The 19,068-nt window shown below is 44.1% G+C and overlaps 1 protein-coding gene and 1 long non-coding RNA gene across 6 annotated transcripts in view; one reads left to right on the top strand and one right to left on the bottom strand.

Moving 5' to 3' along the window:
- LOC115260031 (glutamate receptor ionotropic, kainate 2-like) overlaps window positions 1-19,068 on the bottom strand; it is an 882,928-nt gene that overhangs the window by 159,761 nt on the left and 704,099 nt on the right. The window lies entirely within an intron of this gene.
- Window positions 4,645-6,245, top strand: LOC109417036 (uncharacterized). 2 transcript variants are annotated; one of them, XR_003893177.2, is made up of 4 exons: window positions 4,645-5,002; window positions 5,094-5,292; window positions 5,353-5,506; window positions 5,563-6,245. It is a non-coding gene; the product is annotated as an uncharacterized LOC109417036 (long non-coding RNA). The 2 variants fall into 2 exon arrangements; XR_009996124.1 differs by having other exon boundaries at window positions 4,651-5,002; window positions 5,353-6,245.

Below are 19,068 nucleotides of genomic sequence, written 5' to 3'. Positions count from 1 at the left end.
AATATTCGGATCGAAGTAAGCTTTGCATCCAGCGGACGTATTTTTCTCAAGCTGCGCTAGTCCTGTCATTTTTAACTTGAATATTTTTTCTTGAATCCCCGTGAATTCCTGAAGTTCTTAAATTAATTGAAAATAATACAAAATACGAAGAGGAAGGTGAAGTGGTACCTCGGGAGCACGAACGTTTTCTTGAAGATTATTTGGAATTGGTAGCTTGTTTCAAAAGCTCGTCACAAGTGTCATAGGTGAACTGACTGCGAACTGAGGAGAACTGACGGACCTATGGAGGTTTACTAGCAGCCATTCTTACAAGATATTGGACGGAGTTTACTACTGAAAACTTGGTGAGAGAGTTCTTTTTTATTGTATCTTATAACAGCGGACTACAAACCCTTATTTACTAATTGGTAGTCAGGCAAATCAGACAAGTTTTTTGTTCCCTATAGACTATTTCCTTGCCATTTGCGTTTTTACCAGGAAAATGTCCATTAATATCCATTCAAATGCACATCCCAAATACCTTTGTATGAAAGTAGCCAAAGTTCTGAAATATTGTCTTAACAAGAGTGAGATGTAGAGCAAATGTTAGAGTGGAACAAGAAAGCGTTTTGAAGTTTTCGAGTTCAAACCAAATTGTTTCTTTCGGGTTCCGGGTTGCTCTAAATCCTTTTGAATAAGAGTTGTTCACAGCAGAAATATAGGGTGTCCCAGAAAGTATGGGTAAATCTTTGTATAGGGAAAATACAATTATTTTCTTAGTAAACAACAATTTTTATATTTTTGTATTTTAATTCAAGATATTTTAAAGCATTTGGTATAAAACAACTATTTTTTGGGAGTGGAGGGAAATAAGAGCTGTCAGTCGAAACATAATGGTTGGGAAGAGTGGAGATGCCAACTTCTTATTATAACTTTTATGTGGAGAATGACAGCTTCTACTTTTTCACATTCATTGGGGCATCCTCCAATGTGAAGTGCTTGCACTATATATAATTGTATGATCTTGGTTGTATAATTATAATGTTTTGCTTGGTCAAATCACATTGGATGGACAGCCCACTGCTATCGGGCTTAGTACCGTGCTACAATGAATGGAAACCATCATCATCATCATCATCATCATCATCATCATATAGAGTAAGACAATATTATCAACTGTAATGATTGAAACTATTTCATTATTTTTTAAACGTTAATAACAATTATAATAAAACTAATTCAACATATCTTCACTACAACTCTCGATTCGTGGCTGCAGTTCTTATCCTCGGCTGTGTTTCACATTTGCCTTCAGATTTGTGCTCGAGATGCGGCTTCGTCATATTTCCACATTAGCTGGAAGTTCTTGTTGGGAACTTTAGTAATCCGGAAGTATCTCAAAGGTATTTTGGAATGGCTCTGAGTTACACAGAAGTCGGATCTGGGTGGGTTAGACTAGGTACCATAACTTTGTACAGCACAAATAATGACTACAACGAATGTTTCCATGTTTCAAAGGTACAGAACAATGCCTACGAGTCTGTGAAGAACATTAAATATTGATTAATTATGTAGAAATAAAGTTGTGTAATCCATGTAAAATTGGATGACCTAGACTATCACAAATCTATCATGAAATAAGCTTTGAGAGTTAAGAGGTTCATGGATCGTATTTGGTTGTGTAACGTTACTATCTAAAACGAAATCACCTTATGTTACAGTGGTTATTTTTTATCAACTAAGCTCCATAACAGTAAGTATGACCCATAATATCCTAAAAATATATAACAACGCTTATTGTTCCACGAACTACTTTGGTAAATACAGTGGATGTACAGGGGATAGACAAAATGATCGGGACAGGCAAAATTTTTACTTTTCAAAAAATGTTCAATTAGCTGTAACTTTTCGAAAAGTGCATCAAATATTCTCAAATTTTTACTGTAAGTTCTTTAACTAGTTGTGTATCAGTGGACAAAATTTGGAAAAGATCGAACAATTCTTCACGAAGTAATAAAGATTTTTGAAAAAGGTAAAATTATCCGATAGCCAACTTTGAGCTGTTATATCTCCGGATTCAATGAACCGAATGCAATGAAATTTTGACCATTTAAGACTTATATAATGAGCTATGAAAAACCATTGACTTAACTTAATATTCTTAACACGGAAGAAAATTATAACGATTAGATTATTTTTCTAATAAAACACCAAATTATCCAAAACATCAACATCGTTACAAAATTCAAGATGCAAATTATAGTTCATTAAGTTTCCCTCTAATTGACTTATATATAAATGCGTTTTGAAGGAAAGTAACAACATAGCCGCCAATAAATTGAAAAAGTAATGGGATGCATATTTAAAATAGACCAATTTACTAAAAAATCGTGAAAAAAATAAAATCGCTATAACTTTTTCGCTTGTTAAAAATTTCAAGTTCAGTCAAATGTTTTCCAGAGTTCATTATATAAGTCATGAATGGTCAAAATTTCATTGCAATCGGTTCATTGAATCCGGAGATATAACAGCTCAAAGTTGGCTATCGGATAATTTTATCTTTTCCAAAAATCTTTATAACTTTGAGAAGAATTGTCCGATCTTTTCCAAATTTTGTCCACTGATGCATAACTAGTTGAAGAACTTACAGTAAAAATTTGAGAATATTTGATGCACTTTTCGAAAAGTTACAGCTAGTTGAACATTTTTTGGAAAGTGAAAATTTTGCCTGTCCCGATCATTTTGTCTATCCCCTGTACTAATAGGGTGGGGCTAATTTTAAAAAATGTCTCCGGGATATGGTTTCCCATGTGGAAAGTGATCCACTAGTCGAAATAAGTGAGCTGTACAAAAATGAGCGATTTCGGTTGACATTTAGGGGTGGCGCAAAGGGTTTAAGTAAATTTTTTTCTAGAACAAACCTCAAAAAAAAAAATTCAAAATTAATTTTCAAACATAACATTTCTAGACTAAATCGGTGATTTAAGAACCCATTTGGACCAAATTTGTGCTCAAAATTGCAATATCTCTACTGGTTCCCGAGATATTTGAAAAAATATGTCGTATTTCGGTATTTTTTGGGTTAGATTCCCAATAATGATATTTTTTTCAAATTTCTTGGAAACCATTGGAGATATCGCAATTTTGAGCACAAATTTGGCCCAATTGGGTTCTAAAATCACCGATTTAGTGTAGAAATGTTATGTTTAAAAATTAATTTTGAATTTTTTTTGAGGTTTGTTCTAGTAAAAATTTTACTTAAACCCTTTGCGCCACCCCTAAATGTCAACCAAAATCGCTCATTTTTGTACAGCTCACTTATTTCGACTAGTGGATCACTTTCCACATGGGAAATCATATCCCGGAGACATTTTTTAAAATTAGCCCCACCTTAATGTACTAAGTACATGCACCATGCAAAAAGCGCGCGTGTGTACACAGCGTGAGCGTGGTGTCACTGAGGGTGGCCAAAGACGCGACTGCTCGAGGGTTAACGTACTGGCAAAAGTTATTATCACAAGTGTAGACCTGAAGCTATGGTCTTCGAAGTAGTTTGGTTGATTTAGTATATCTCAAAACTATCTTAGAATGACTCATGAAATACCAGGGGGATTACATATTACAGTTGGATGTGTAATGTTACAGTTTATTGTGAGGATAACTAATGTCACTGTTAAGAGGTAAACTTCAGGACGAGTGTAAACCTGAAGTTCTAAACTCCAAAATAGGTTGGCTGTAGACCTGTGCGCCGACTATATTTTGATCGGCGGCAGCGTAAGGGCCAATTTTGACCGGCGGCGGCGGCGTCATCGGCGTCACGCCGGTGGCAGCTTTCGGCGGCGACGTGAATCGGCGTGACCAAAATTTGACCTTAATTTCAACATTGGCAAAGTGAAGAAGTTGTCATTAGGATCTAGAATTTGTAGTCTGAGCTTTTTCATGACCATTAATGACATAAACTATTACGTTAAAATGAACACCTTTTTTTAATTCTGTTCGGATCCGTCACTGCGTGATTAGACCTATTGCTTGGCCGCCAAATCCCAAGAAACAGAACCAGTTGAATAACAGTTTATTAAACTAAAGTTTGCTCAAGACTCTAGAGTTATTTTTGTTCCACTCCTGGACAGCTAAAATGTTTGTTGTGATGATCATAAATGAGCCGAAATGATTTGTACATTTTTGTTTTTACGTTGTTTGCATTTTTCAAATTTTTAACTGCCTTAAGGTGAAACATCAAAAAATCCCATTGCAATTTTGCATACAAACTTTAGAGGTACAAATTTTACGAACAAAGCATCGAACCAAGCCGCACTTGTTTATCGTGGTTTTGCTCACTTGCAAAAAAGGTAGCTTTTCTCAATCTAGCGCATTTGTTTGCGAATTTTTAAGATTGGTGCACTCGAAAACGTGATTGGAAGACCAAGTCGGCCATTTTGGAAGCCATATTTGTATTCTGTGATGTTTCTTAAACACTATATTAGTTTGGGAAGCTGAAGTACTCGCGGCTGTTTCGAGGTCGAGGATAACAAATATTTATAATTGGAAAGGAATATTGAGACATTACCGGTATCCTTAGTGTAATGAACGCTGCATTACTCCATTGCAAATGAAGGGCAATTGAATATTGAATTTTCTACAGCTTTTCTTTTGTTTGTTACGTTTAGTTTTGTTTATCGCTACATGTAACAAAATTAAGTAAAGCTCACAAAAGTATAATAACCTTAGCCCAAGATTAAACTGCTATGCGCACCCATTCGGTCAGTCTGTCATCGGCGAAACGGGACGAACCCCTTAGCGAAAGCGTCGCCGCAATTTGGCGCACACCAACACACCAACAATCAACGGCAACGAAGGCACTGGCGAGCATCCACCGCATTCATTACTGTCTGCATCACCAACGTCGCCATCTCGGCAGAAAAGTTATCCCGACGCACGCGGGGAAAAATTATAAAACGAGTGTGAAAACGCGAGAGGTTTGCCGTCAAAGTTTCCGCGGTGTTCGCAGCGGATTTGCATCAAGGTAGGCCCGACACTCATTATTCCGTCGAACCATAATTGCGTCAAGCATAAATGCATGATTGTTAATCTAGTGCATTTGGCATCGTTCGCAGGAAGGCCTCCATTTTGTTTTCTCGCACCCAGGCCGTGCGCAGACATAAAAGGCACGCCACCGAAAAGCCTCACGGAACGGCCAATCGTGATTCCAGCGGGACAGAACCGGAAAATTCGTAGGGCTAATCTGCGAGTCGCGGTAGCGGAAGTAAACTGCTGGTGTCCGGAAGACAGGGCGAGGAGCAAGATTCAGAAGAGGTGAGTGAGCTAATCATGAGATGCCCGTAGATTGTTCCTCATATACCCAAGCAATTTCAGGGCCAAATTGCCTGATTGCAAGCAGCAGTCGCTGGCCGCGCAAGTTTCTCTCGGCCGGAAGCGCATTTCAACCGCAAGTAGAGCTGATAAGCCCGGATCGGATCACTGTGGCCAAGCCGGAAGCAAATTCGAGCTACAAAGAGCCCCGGAAAGGGTGAGTAACCAAACTATGGCAAGCACCAGCATAAGGCTAACCCACGGGTGCCATAGGGCTCTTTTTGTTTACGATTCTTTGACAGATTTAGCCGCTTGTCGCCTGATCTAGACAGTTCGTCGGAAGACTCCCTCGGCTCAACATCGGAGGAAGTCGGGCGGTTCCAAGCGAGATTAGGAGGATTCCCGATCGGTTCGCGAATATCAAGAGGTCGCATCGATCGTTGCCGCGATCGAATCCCAGGACGGCTCGAGGCATTCCCTCTCCAGGTCGGACAGCGCAGCCTGGCATAGCGAACACGATTCGGTGCTGGAGAAATAGCTCGTCGGAGCGCCACGATCGTGACGACCAGCAGCGACGCATCAGCTGCGCGGCAGCTCGGGAGCAGTCCGATTGTTGGTCCGGCGATGACCAGAGATTTGTTGGTGTGTGCGATGGCCGACCCGGAGCAGATATGGGGGACGCCCCAGAAAAGTTAGCTGCTAGGTTAAGGATATGTTAGCTAGTAAGAAAATGTCTGATTTAGACAGGAAAGGAGAGAAGGATAGGGAAGGAAGCCGCATGCAAGGCGCAAATATATGTATTAAAATTGAGCTTTGTGAGTTTTGGATTGTTCGTTGGTGCATTGGCCCTCTGGTGTTTGAGTTTTAGTCGTTCGCTCTCGGTAGTTTGCTCTGCCCTAACCGGGAAACTTGCAACACTGGCGCCCAACGTGGGGCACGAACCCACGACCCTGAGATTAAGAGTCTCATGCTCTACCGACTGAGTTGCAAGTTTCCCGGTTAGGGCAGAGCAAACTACCGAGAGCGAATGACTAAAACTCAAACACCAGAGGGCCAATGCACCAACGAACAATCCAAAACTCACAAAGCTCAATTTTAATACATATATTTGCGCCTTACATGCGGCTTCCTTCCCTATCCTTCTCTCCTTTCCTGTCTAAATCAGACCTTTTCTTACTAGCTAACATATCCTTAACCTAGCACTTAACTTTTCTGGGGCGTCCCCCATATCTGCTCCGGGTCGGCCATCGCACACACCAACAAATCTCTGGTCATCGCCGGACCAACAATCGGACTGCTCCCGAGCTGCCGCGCAGCTGATGCGTCGCTGCTGGTCGTCACGTTCGTGGCGCTCCGACGAGCTATTTCTCCAGCACCGAATCGTGTTCGCTATGCCAGGCTGCGCTGTCCGACCTGGAGAGGGAATGCCTCGAGCCGTCCTGGGATTCGATCGCGGCAACGATCGATGCGACCTCTTGATATTCGCGAACCGATCGGGAATCCTCCTAATCTCGCTTGGAACCGCCCGACTTCCTCCGATGTTGAGCCGAGGGAGTCTTCCGACGAACTGTCTAGATCAGGCGACAAGCGGCTAAATCTGTCAAAGAATCGTAAACTGAAGCTGAAAGCCGCTTTGGTTTCGGCACCGGTACTAGCGATGCCGGACTACAGCAAACCGTTCGCCATAGCGTGCGATGCCAGCGACACGGCAATCGGAGCAGTGCTAACGCAGGAGATCAACGGCGAGGAACATCCCATCAGCTACTTCTCGCAGAAGTTGTCAGCGTCGGAGAGAAAGTACTCGGTCACGGAGCGGGAGTGTCTCGCAGTGATCCGAGCGATCGAGAAGTTTAGAGGCTACGTAGAAGGAATCCGGTTCATTGTCCACTGTGATCATGCAGCACTCAGCTACCTGAAGTCGATGAAGAACCCGACGGCTTTGATGAGCCGGTGGCTGTTGCGTCTAAACGCGTTCGACTTCGAGATCCGCTACAGGAAGGGTTCGATCAACGTTGTTCCAGATGCGCTCTCAAGAACAGTAGCTGAAGCAGTCTTCACGGTAGACCAAGTCCTGGATCCGTGGTACAGGAAGCTGGTGGACAGAGTAAAGAGCGAAGGAGATAAGTTCCCGGACTTCCGCATAGCAAAGGCAGCATCCATTTATTACGTAACGCTAAAATCGTCATTTTTCAACCCCCCCTCCCCCCTCCGTAACGCTTTTTTGTATGAAAACACGAAAATTTTTGTATGGGCCGTAACACTCGGCCATACTCCCCCCCTCCCCCTATAGCGTTACGTAATTTGTGGATGGCGCCAAACGACACGCTATTCAAGAACTGCCGTTGCAAGGACGAAGTGGGAGCAGTTTACCACAAGTGGAAGCAAGTCGTTCCGAAAGAAGAGAGATTCCAGCTAATCCGGAGATTCCACGACGAACCAGCAGCAGCGCATCTTGGTCGCTACAAGACCTGGCACAAGCTACAAGCCCACTACTACTGGCCACAGATGCAACAGGAGATTCACGATTACGTTATGAACTGTGCGACCTGCAAAGCGTGCAAGGCACCGGGGAAAAGAATGATGCCGCAAATGGGAAACCCGAAGCCGGCGAAGACTCCTTGGGAGATGATATCGGTAGACTTTGTCGGTCCGCTCACACGTTCCAAGCGAGGAAACACAGTGCTGTTGGTAGTAGTCGACTGGGTCAGCAAATACGTAATTGTCAAGCCGATGCGCGCAGCAGATTCGCAGAAGATGGTGGAGTTCCTGGAAGAAGAAGTTTGCCTGAAGTTCTCTCGGCCACGGCTGATACTGTCCGATAACGGGAAGCAGTTCGAATCGATGGTCTTCAAATCCTGGCTGGCAAAGCACAAAATCGGCCACATGAAGACAGCGTTCTACTGTCCGCAGGTCAATAACGCCGAACGCGTGAACCGCGTCGTAGTAACCTGCATCCGAGCATTGTTGGACGGCGATCATAGAGAGTGGGACGAAAAGCTACCGGCGATCACGGCGGCGATAAACGCTGCTCGGCACGAGGCGACGGGCGTCAGTCCACACGAAGCCAACTTCGGACGGAACCTGTTGTTGCACACGGATCTGTACACGCAGCAGGAACTCAACACGCCAGAAGATCCGAAGATAGCACAGGACCTGCGACTATCTGCGATTCGTCGAATCCAAAAGCTTATCATCCAGCGGATTAAGAACAGCCACCAGCGGGCGAAGCAGCGATACAATCTTCGCACAAGATCAGTAGCGTTTAAAGTCGGAGACTTGGTTTGGTGGCGATCGTTCGTACTCTCCTCGAAGGCGGACCAAATCAACAGCAAGCTAGAGCCGAAATTCGTTCCGGCCATCGTCAAGGAGATCATCGGGACGAACCTGTACGTGCTAGAGGATGTTCTGAGCGGCAAGAAGGGAAGGTTCCACGCGAAGGACATCAAGGCGGACTAAACGAACATGCGCAAGCTATGCAAACAGGCGGTGCCTGTCAACGAAGAAGCGAACGCTGAAGAAAACACCACAATTGGGCATTATTACAGCGAACAGGAAGGCGGAGAAGTTTCAACCGGATTCTGCACTTCCGTTACACCGATTTGACGACTACATCTACTGGAATCTTCGTTCCCAGCAGCGAGATTCCGGGCTGTTCAAGCTATGTACACAGGCGGTGCCTGTCAACCACGAAGCAGCCAAGCAAGCAGAAACACCAATCACTGGGAGATGTGACGACGAGAGCTGAGGGTGAGAAGCCGTCGCAACACTGCTCCACCACAGCAACACCGATTGTGAGTCGACAGCAAGGATTTCCGTACATCCGTACGAGGTTCCACTATGTTAAAGCTATGTCCGCAGGCAATGCCTGTCAACCATGAGTACCACGCTCCAAAAACACGTAACAAGCGGGAAAATGGTAGAAAGTCAGGTGTGATGAGCAATAACTTCTTTACGACTACCTCTCCACCTCGACAAATCAGCCTGCTTTGTGTAGACCACGATCTTCGTCGGAAGCAATGAACGATTTGCGATTCCATCACCCGATCCGTCAGAAGGCCGAACAGTAGCAAGTGGAGAATCAACATGCGGTACCCAAACACTTCCATCGCGCCAGGAGGTGTACCGTGAGCCGTTCGCCAAGCGGGAGAAATGGCACCCTGTGATTCTGGGAACGGAACGCAGGTATCTCGTCAAGGCACCAGATGTATTCTCTGATAGGAGGAGTGGAGACCCGGAGATCGACGACCAAACATCGGTTCGGCGCGGAGTTGAAGCTTACGGCCACTATCAGGCGCAGGGAGACAGCAACTGGAGAGCTTTGGGAGAGCAGGAGGATGTAGCAAGAAGCCTACGACGGGCGCGGGAAATGGGAACCCTGAAAACCATCGTGAGTAGGGAGGCTCCAAATACCAGGACGAAGACACGCCAAACACCAGGACGAATCAACAGCCTACTGAAGGCAAGGGAGACTGGGACCCTGAAAACAGCAGTGAGTAGGGAGGCTCCAGATACCATGTCAAAGAGCGCCGCAACCGTCAGCCTACAGCGGGCAAGGGAGACTGGGACCCTGAAAACAGTAGTGAGTAGGGAGGCTCCAGATACCAGTACAGAGAGCACAGCAGTCATCAGCCTACAGCGGGCGAGGGAGACTGGGACCCTGAAAACAGTAGTGAGTAGGGAGGCTCCAGATACCAGTACAGAGAGCACAGCAGTCATCAGCCTACAGCGGGCGAGGGAGATTGGGACCCTGAAAACAGCAGTGAGTAGGGAGGCTCCAAACACCACTACGAACAACCCAGCGAATCGACAGACTACAAAGAGCGATCAACATGCGGTACCTAAACACTTCCATCGCTCCAGGAGGTGTACCGTGAGCCGTTCGCCAATCGAGAGAAATGGCAACCCTGTGATTCTGGAAACGGGACACAGGGATCTCGTCAACGCACCAGATGTATTCTCTGATAGGAGGCGTGGAGACCCGGAGATCGACGACCAAACATCGGTTCGGCGCGGAGTCGAAGCTTACGGCCACTATCAGGCGCAGTGAGACAGCAACTGGAGGGCATTGAGAGAGCAGAAGGACGTAGCAGGCAGCCTACGGCGGGCGAGGGAGATTGGGACCCTGAAAACAGCAGTGAGTAGGGAGGCTCCAAATACCAGGACGAAGATGCGCAGCAACCAACAGCCTACAGCGGGCGAGGGAGACTGGGACCCTGAAAACCGTCGTGAGTAGGGAGGCTCCAGATACCAAACGATCCAGACAACGAGTGAAGCGCAACAACACCCCGAGGAACCCTCACACCGAAACACACCAAATGGTCATGCCGTTAGCCGATCGAGACAAATCGGGCCCATCATCAAGAATTAGACCATCCTCACTACACAGAGCTATGAGTGGCACCACTACGAAGGAACAAAATACGATCTCGGCAATCCAAGCACATCCACGACTGGATGGTGCACACAAACCCTCAAGTGTTTTCAATCAATTCGAATGCGTGGACAAGGGTTAAAGATCTGGGGGTCGTCATGAAATCTTCATCCCAAAAGTAACGCGACCAGGGGCGCGGTAAAACCCTATTTCCCGGGCTCATGACGATTTAGATTAGTAAATGTTTCTTTTCTCATAACATGCACAAACCAAAACAAACCAATTTTGTCCTTGTAGATAGTCTGTAAATATAGCTTCTTAATGTTTTGTGTGCGATTAAGCCTATTTTAGTCAATACAATAGGCTAGAATCCGATTTGAATGTTTTGCCGTAGGATTCGTGGAAGCTGGACAAGGACATTGGTCAGAGACGATTTGAGAGGTCGAAGATTTTGCCAGGCGCAGCTGGCGTGAAGTTTAGTTTAGCATTAAGATTATGCAGTTTGGAGGTTAGAGAAGATTTGGCAAGCGACCAAGGCTTGCGTATGAGTTTGGTTTTAGTTGAGGAAACAATGTAACTTGAGGTCTGCTCAAGAGTTAGGCTGACCGACTTGTCTCTGACCATCATCCTAGGAGGATGAGTAAGATTTTGTGAATTTTTCATAAATCGCTTGATCATCGATTTATGAAAAATTCTTCCGCTACGGTAGAGTTGTGTTACGTTTAGTTTTGTTTACCGCTACATGTAACAAAATTAAGTAAAGCTCACAAAAGTATAATAACCTTAGCCCAAGATTAAACTGCTATGCGCACCCATTCGGTCAGTCTGTCATCGGCGAAACGGGACGAACCCCTTAGCGAAAGCGTCGCCGCAATTTGGCGCACACCAACACACCAACAATCAACGGCAACGAAGGCACTGGCGAGCATCCACCGCATTCATTACTGTCTGCATCACCAACGTCGCCATCTCGGCAGAAAAGTTATCCCGACGCACGCGGGGAAAAATTATAAAACGAGTGTGAAAACGCGAGAGGTTTGCCGTCAAAGTTTCCGCGGTGTTCGCAGCGGATTTGCATCAAGGTAGGCCCGACACTCATTATTCCGTCGAACCATAATTGCGTCAAGCATAAATGCATGATTGTTAATCTAGTGCATTTGGCATCGTTCGCAGGAAGGCCTCCATTTTGTTTTCTCGCACCCAGGCCGTGCGCAGACATAAAAGGCACGCCACCGAAAAGCCTCACGGAACGGCCAATCGTGATTCCAGCGGGACAGAACCGGAAAATTCGTAGGGCTAATCTGCGAGTCGCGGTAGCGGAAGTAAACTGCTGGTGTCCGGAAGACAGGGCGAGGAGCAAGATTCAGAAGAGGTGAGTGAGCTAATCATGAGATGCCCGTAGATTGTTCCTCATATACCCAAGCAATTTCAGGGCCAAATTGCCTGATTGCAAGCAGCAGTCGCTGGCCGCGCAAGTTTCTCTCGGCCGGAAGCGCATTTCAACCGCAAGTAGAGCTGATAAGCCCGGATCGGATCACTGTGGCCAAGCCGGAAGCAAATTCGAGCTACAAAGAGCCCCGGAAAGGGTGAGTAACCAAACTATGGCAAGCACCAGCATAAGGCTAACCCACGGGTGCCATAGGGCTCTCTTTGTTTACGATTCTTTGACAGATTTAGCCGCTTGTCGCCTGATCTAGACAGTTCGTCGGAAGACTCCCTCGGCTCAACATCGGAGGAAGTCGGGCGGTTCCAAGCGAGATTAGGAGGATTCCCGATCGGTTCGCGAATATCAAGAGGTCGCATCGATCGTTGCCGCGATCGAATCCCAGGACGGCTCGAGGCATTCCCTCTCCAGGTCGGACAGCGCAGCCTGGCATAGCGAACACGATTCGGTGCTGGAGAAATAGCTCGTCGGAGCGCCACGATCGTGACGACCAGCAGCGACGCATCAGCTGCGCGGCAGCTCGGGAGCAGTCCGATTGTTGGTCCGGCGATGACCAGAGATTTGTTGGTGTGTGCGATGGCCGACCCGGAGCAGATATGGGGGACGCCCCAGAAAAGTTAACTGCTAGGTTAAGGATATGTTAGCTAGTAAGAAAATGTCTGATTTAGACAGGAAAGGAGAGAAGGATAGGGAAGGAAGCCGCATGCAAGGCGCAAATATATGTATTAAAATTGAGCTTTGTGAGTTTTGGATTGTTCGTTGGTGCATTGGCCCTCTGGTGTTTGAGTTTTAGTCGTTCGCTCTCGGTAGTTTGCTCTGCCCTAACCGGGAAACTTGCAACATGTTTTCTCCAGGGATGGAAACACTCACTTGCAAAGAGTTACATTCACTTGCTATTTTCTCAGCTCTGAAGCGTGCAATCAAAAAACGATGTATGGACGACTTTTGTCTTGTGGTTTTGTCTCTAGGGGCAGGACAGATACAGCGAGAGTAACTCTGTTATCGAAGTGTTGCTCAGAATTCCTCAGGATTGCTCTGGATCACTCTGGTTTTCCTGAAGTGTTGCCTGATACCAGTGAAAAATCGAGCAGTCTTGCCCGATTTTCCACTTCGTAGAGACGTTTCCGAATGGATTCGAACAAAAAGAGTTACTCAGGATTGCTCAGAGTTGCTCCGGATTTCACAGTGTCTTGTCCCTAGTTTTGTCTAGACAAAACCACAACACAAAAGTCGTCCATACATCATTTTTTGATTGCACACTTCTGAGCTGAGAAAGTGAGTGTAACTCTTTGCAAGTGAGTGTTCCCATCCTTGGTTTTCTCAGAAGTTTTAGAGGAACTTCAGGAGGAAATCTAGGACGAATCTTCGAAAAAAAAAATCCAGGAGGATTCCCCAAATGAATTCAAGCAGCAATCCCAAGAGAATTACAGCAGGAATTTCCAAAGGAATTCCAGGATGAATCCCCTACGGAATTCAAGAAGGAATCTCCGAAGGATTTCAAGCAGGAATCAACGAAAAATATCAAGAAGAAATCTCCGAAGGAACTCCAGCAGAAATCCCAGAGAAAATACTAGGAGGAATTTCCGGAAGAATTCCATGAGGAATGCTCGAAAGAATTTCAGGAGGAACCCCATAAAGTATTCCAGCAGAAAACCAGGGGGAATGGCACTTCCTTTGCTAACCGGAAAAATCCGCTTTTATCCGTTGCTAACCGTCGTTAACCGTGTCCAACTGCTGCTCAGTTAGCAGCGGTTAGAGACGGTTAGAAACGGATAAATGCGGATTTTCCGGTTAGAAAAGAATATGTCATTCCCCATGCAGAAAACTTCTAAGGAATTCTAGGAACAATCCCGGAGGAATTGTAAGACGAATCCCTGGAGGAATTCTAAGTGGAATTCCCGGAGGAATAATACTAGGAGGAATGTCCGCCGAAGGAATTCTAGAAGGACTGTCCGAAGAAATTCCAAGAGGAATCACCATAGGAATTTCAGAATGGAATGCCGAAGGAAACCCAGAAAGAATTCCCGACAAAATATCAGGAGAAATCTTTGAAAGAATTTTAGGAAGAATCCTCAAAGGAAGAACCCCTCAAAAGAAACTCTGAAGGAATTCTAAAAGGAATCCCCGAAATTACTCTAGGAGGAATCCCCGAAGGAATTCCAAGAAAATCTTCGACAGAATTCCAGGAGAAATTCTCGAAAGAATTCTAGGAAGAATCACTGAAGGAATTCCAGGAGGAAATCCTGTGGGAATTCTAGGAGGACTACCGATGGAATTTCAGCAAGAATCACCGAAGAAATGGAAGAGAAATCACCAAAGGAATTCCATGAGGAAATCCCGAAGGAATTCCAGAAGTATTCCAGAAGTATTCATCAGGAGAAATCCCCGAATGAATTTTAGGAGAAATCCGCGAAAGAAGTCTAGAAAAAATCCCCGAAGAAATTGCAGGAGAAATTCCTGCAGGAATTTCAGAGGTCACCTTCGAAGGAATTCCGGGAGGAATCTTCGAAGGAATTAAAAGCGGATTCCTCAAAAAGGAAACACCGAAGGAATTCTAAGACGAATCTCAATAGGAAGTGGAGGAGGAATCTCCAAAGAAACTTAAGAAGTAATCATCCAAGAAACTCCAGGAATAATCTTCGAATACAAGGAGAAATTCCCAAAGGAATTCTAGGAGAAATCACCGAAGAAATTCAAGAAGGAAATCCCGAAGCAATTCCGGGAGGAATGATCCCATGAGGATTTTTTGAAAGAATGAAAGGAAGAATCTCCGAAAAAAATCTAAGAGGAATTACCAGAGGAATTACCAGAGGAATTCCAGGAGGAAACCTCGAAGGAATTCCAGGAGGAATCCACGACGGAATATTAAGAGGAATTCTCGAAAAAAAAAACCCAGGAGGATTTGATGAAGAAAATCCAGGAGGACTTCCCAAAGAAATTCCACATTTTTTTGAAGGAATTTAAGAAGAAATCCTCAAAGTATTTCTAGGGGGAACCATCGAAAAATATCCAATAGGAATCCTCGTAGGAATTCCATGAGAAAACCCTGAAAGAATCCCAGAAGAAATCTCCGAAAAAAATCGAAGAGGAATTCCCGTAGAAATTTCAGGAAGTATCCGCGACGGAATATCAGGAGGAATCCTCAAAGAAATTTCAGGATAAATCCCCGAAGGAACTGTAGAAGGAATCCCCGAGGGAATTTAAGGAGGAAACTTCGAATTGATTCCAGGAGGAAGCCCTAAAGAAATTCCAGGAGGAAGTCCAGGAGAAATTCCTGAAGGAGGTCCAGCAGGAATATTCGACAGGATTCCTGGAAGAATTCCTGAATCAATTCCTGGAGAAATACGCGAAGCAATGAAAGAAGAAATCCCTGCAGGAATCCCAGGAGGAACCCCTAAAGGAATTCTGGGAGGAATCTCCGAAGGATTTCCAAGCGGAATACTTGAAGGGTTTTCAAGAGGAATTCCCATAGGAAGTCCATTAAAAATCTCCGAAGGAATTCAGGAATCCCCAAAGGAATTCTAGGAGAAATCACTGAAGCAATTCCAGATGGAAATCTCAATGGATTTCCAGAAGAGCTTCGGAAGGAATTTCATGAGTAATCACTGAAGTAAATCCAAGAAGAATCTCCGAAGGAATTCTAAGAGAAATCACCTAAGAAACTCCAGGAGGAAACCCCGAAGAAATTTCAGGAGAAATCCACGTTAGAATATCAGGAGAAAGCCTCGAAAGAATTTCAGGAGGAATCCATGAAGGATGTCTAGGTGGAATACCCGAAGGAATTCCAAAAGGAATCTCTAAATGAAGTGCAGGATAAATCCTTGGAGGAATTCCATGACGAATCCAGGTGGAATCTCTGAAAGATTTCTAAGAGGAGGAGGAGGATTTCTAGGAGGAACCACCAAAGAAATTTAACGGAATATAAAAAGGAATCCTCGAAAAAAATTCAGGAGGAATCCTCGAAGGAAGTCTAGGAGGAAACCCCGAATGAAAATCTAGGAAGAATCTCCGGAGGAACTCCAACAGGAATCCCCGAAAGAGTTCCAGGAAAAAGCCAGTAGGAATCCCCGAAGGAAGTCCAGGGGAACCCCTGAAGAAAGTTTAGGAGGAATTCCCGAAGAAATTCAGGGGGAATGGCACTTCCTTTGCTAACCGGAAAAATCCGCTTTTATCCGTTGCTAACCGTCGTTAACCGTGTCCAACTGCTGCTCAGTTAGCAGCGGTTAGAGACGGTTAGAAACGGATAAATGCGGATTTTCCGGTTAGAAAAGGATATGTCATTCCCCATGAAGAAATTACAAGAAAAATCCCTGCAGGGATTCCCCCAGGGATATCCTCGATGGAATTCCGGTAGGACTATCCACAGGATCTCCAGGCGGAATCCTCGAAGGATTTTCAGCGGATCTCTCCGGGTAGGGGGAAGGATTTGCAGGAGGTATTCTCTAAAGAATTCCAGAAGGAAATCCTTGAGGAATTCTTATAGAAACTACATGAAAGATCCCTCAAAAAATATGCATGATTATAATACGAAGACCAAGCCCACCCGTGGGCTTAATACTACACACGCAACAGCACGTCGTTAACGATTTTTAATTTCGTTATCCACCCATTTTCGCACCGGTCGTTCGTTTCCATGTGAGTAAAATAATGATCGGTCGCCTTTGCGCACCGGTGGTCTCTATTCTCTCCGTACCATCGGTTTTTTGCACTTCTGTAAATCATCGCAATATTTTGTGTATTTCTATGGGGTTATTGCAAATCTTATTCAGTATAATAATCTGTGCTCATATTTTGACAGAAGGGGTTTTGGATAAGACTGAAAACTGTTAGTAAAAATTGAACTCAAATAAATAATTCCCTTGGAGATTTGTACCAGTTTTGGTGCGTTTCAAGATATCATTTTCTCAATAATGTATGATTGTATTTAATCCCGGAATTCAAGCAATCTTTTTTAAATTATATGTTTGTTGCTTACTGTATGTTTAGTTGGTTGAATTTTTATCTAAAATAATATCCATCTCTTCGATATCCATGTTGCCTTTCTCGCAAGAAATTTATCTGAATTTGAGATTTTGAGCATCTTTTTTAATAATTAGGTTTATTGAATAATTACATCCCTTGCATTTCCAACACATTTATTACGTAGTTGTCTCCTTTACAACTTCGCGTAGGTCAAAATTCTTGAATCCTGGTCATAGTAGAAGCTGTCTTCTAACAGTCTGCGATAAGTTTGCGCAACCTTTTTTCATTAACGTGTATTTTAACATCAGCTAATTCTATACTCAGTCACAACCTTTTAGTTACAAAGCATCAAACGGAAATCTTAATATATATTGCGATCTTTTGGATGCTGGTATATGAATATTTTGTTGGAAACAAATTCTATGCGCTTGAAGTAGACTGCGTATTTGTCAAAGTACATAATGAGCCCACTCTCCTTTTTGGCACTTCATACAACAATTGTTGTATTTTAACATCCAACACCTTGCTTTTTCTATAACCAGGAACCTACAATATGGCAGTCCTGCACACCGCCTATTTTAATTGATGAAACTTGGCAGCTCGACTACATTTTTTTAGATTTTTATCGGTATGATTTAGTTTTTACAAAAAGAAATAACTGTAGTGTTTCTATGATATCTGAGTTGAGTTAGATACAGTCAATGCATCTTTGAAAAATCGTAACTACTCTTATCTAATCTCATACATACGCGGAATAACCCTGGAAAGCAATCGTGTTATTTTTCTTGTCAATACTGATGCTTGCAGCATATCAGAGATATGACACATGGCATTAAAGCGGCCTGGTCTACTGCGTTGTATTTACGCGCAAAGTTGATTCTTCGAAATACTTGGAGTACAGAATATTTTATTTCGGCAAGGTACTTCTCGAATTTACAGGGGAGAAAGGATGCGTGGACGGTGAAGTTACCCATTTCGCACACTTTCTTCCTAATGTCTCGTTTATTTAATTTATATTTTTAAATTTATATTTAATAAACCACCCACTGACGACCACCATTTTCAAAAACAGCAATCAAACCAAAACTCCTTTGCCTTTTTGAAATATACACGACAAAACGAAACGCGAGGCACAGCTTTTTCAAAGCGGGGGATCTCAGCCCGGAAAGTGAAGAAAGAAAACCTTGTGGTCACTTATTACCATCAAATAGTTTCTTTTCGGGTTAGAAAATACGCACATCTTCTCACCGGAATCTGCGTCGGATGACGATAATTTTGAAACTTGTCGGAACGAACTTCGCGAGTTATTTATTTGGACATTTTTCTAAATGTGCGAAACTAAGCTTTACTTGCTGCGTAGAAAACCCGGCTCAAACATGTACGTGTTAAAACAGCAAAACTCACTGGATCACTATACATTTCTTCAAATATTTGTTTCGAAACAATCGGCCGAATCAAGAACTCTATCACAATTCTATGTCAGACAATTTGTTGTGTTATTCGTGTAACGATCTATGATATTGATGGGTTGAAAATTTCAAATATTTGATGCGAACTAAAATAAATTCCTACCTATACAAAACAAAAAAATCATTCTCTAGAAACTATATTTCTGGCAACAAATCCATACTCATGTTCTTTCGTCTCCTCTTTACGCTACCCAGAGAGCTAAGCGCGAGAGAGCGCATGATCCTACGAATAGAGACCGTACTTTGCGTGTCTCTATATTCTAAGCCCTGCTACGAACCGTACGTAAACTTTTCGCTTTCGAGCCCTACTTAGCAGCGACCGGTGCGGTTCGCTTCTTTGTTCGGGGCTTTACTTAACGTTAAAACGCTTGATTGAGCCCATGAGTGGGCTTGGTCTAAGGGAGTTATTGAAGGAACTCCTAAAAGATACCCTGAAGAAACTCCTGTAGGATTTCCTGAATGAGCTTCTGGAGAAATCTCTGATCTAACTCCTGAAAGCATCCGTGAGTCTTCTTGAAAAAAAAACTCAATCT

This window comes from Aedes albopictus, chromosome 1 (assembly GCF_035046485.1).
Source record: "Aedes albopictus strain Foshan chromosome 1, AalbF5, whole genome shotgun sequence".
NCBI classification, from domain to species: Eukaryota; Metazoa; Arthropoda; class Insecta; order Diptera; family Culicidae; genus Aedes; species Aedes albopictus.
Note: the sequence above shows the minus strand (reverse complement) of the source record. Positions and strands in the feature narration are given on the sequence as shown.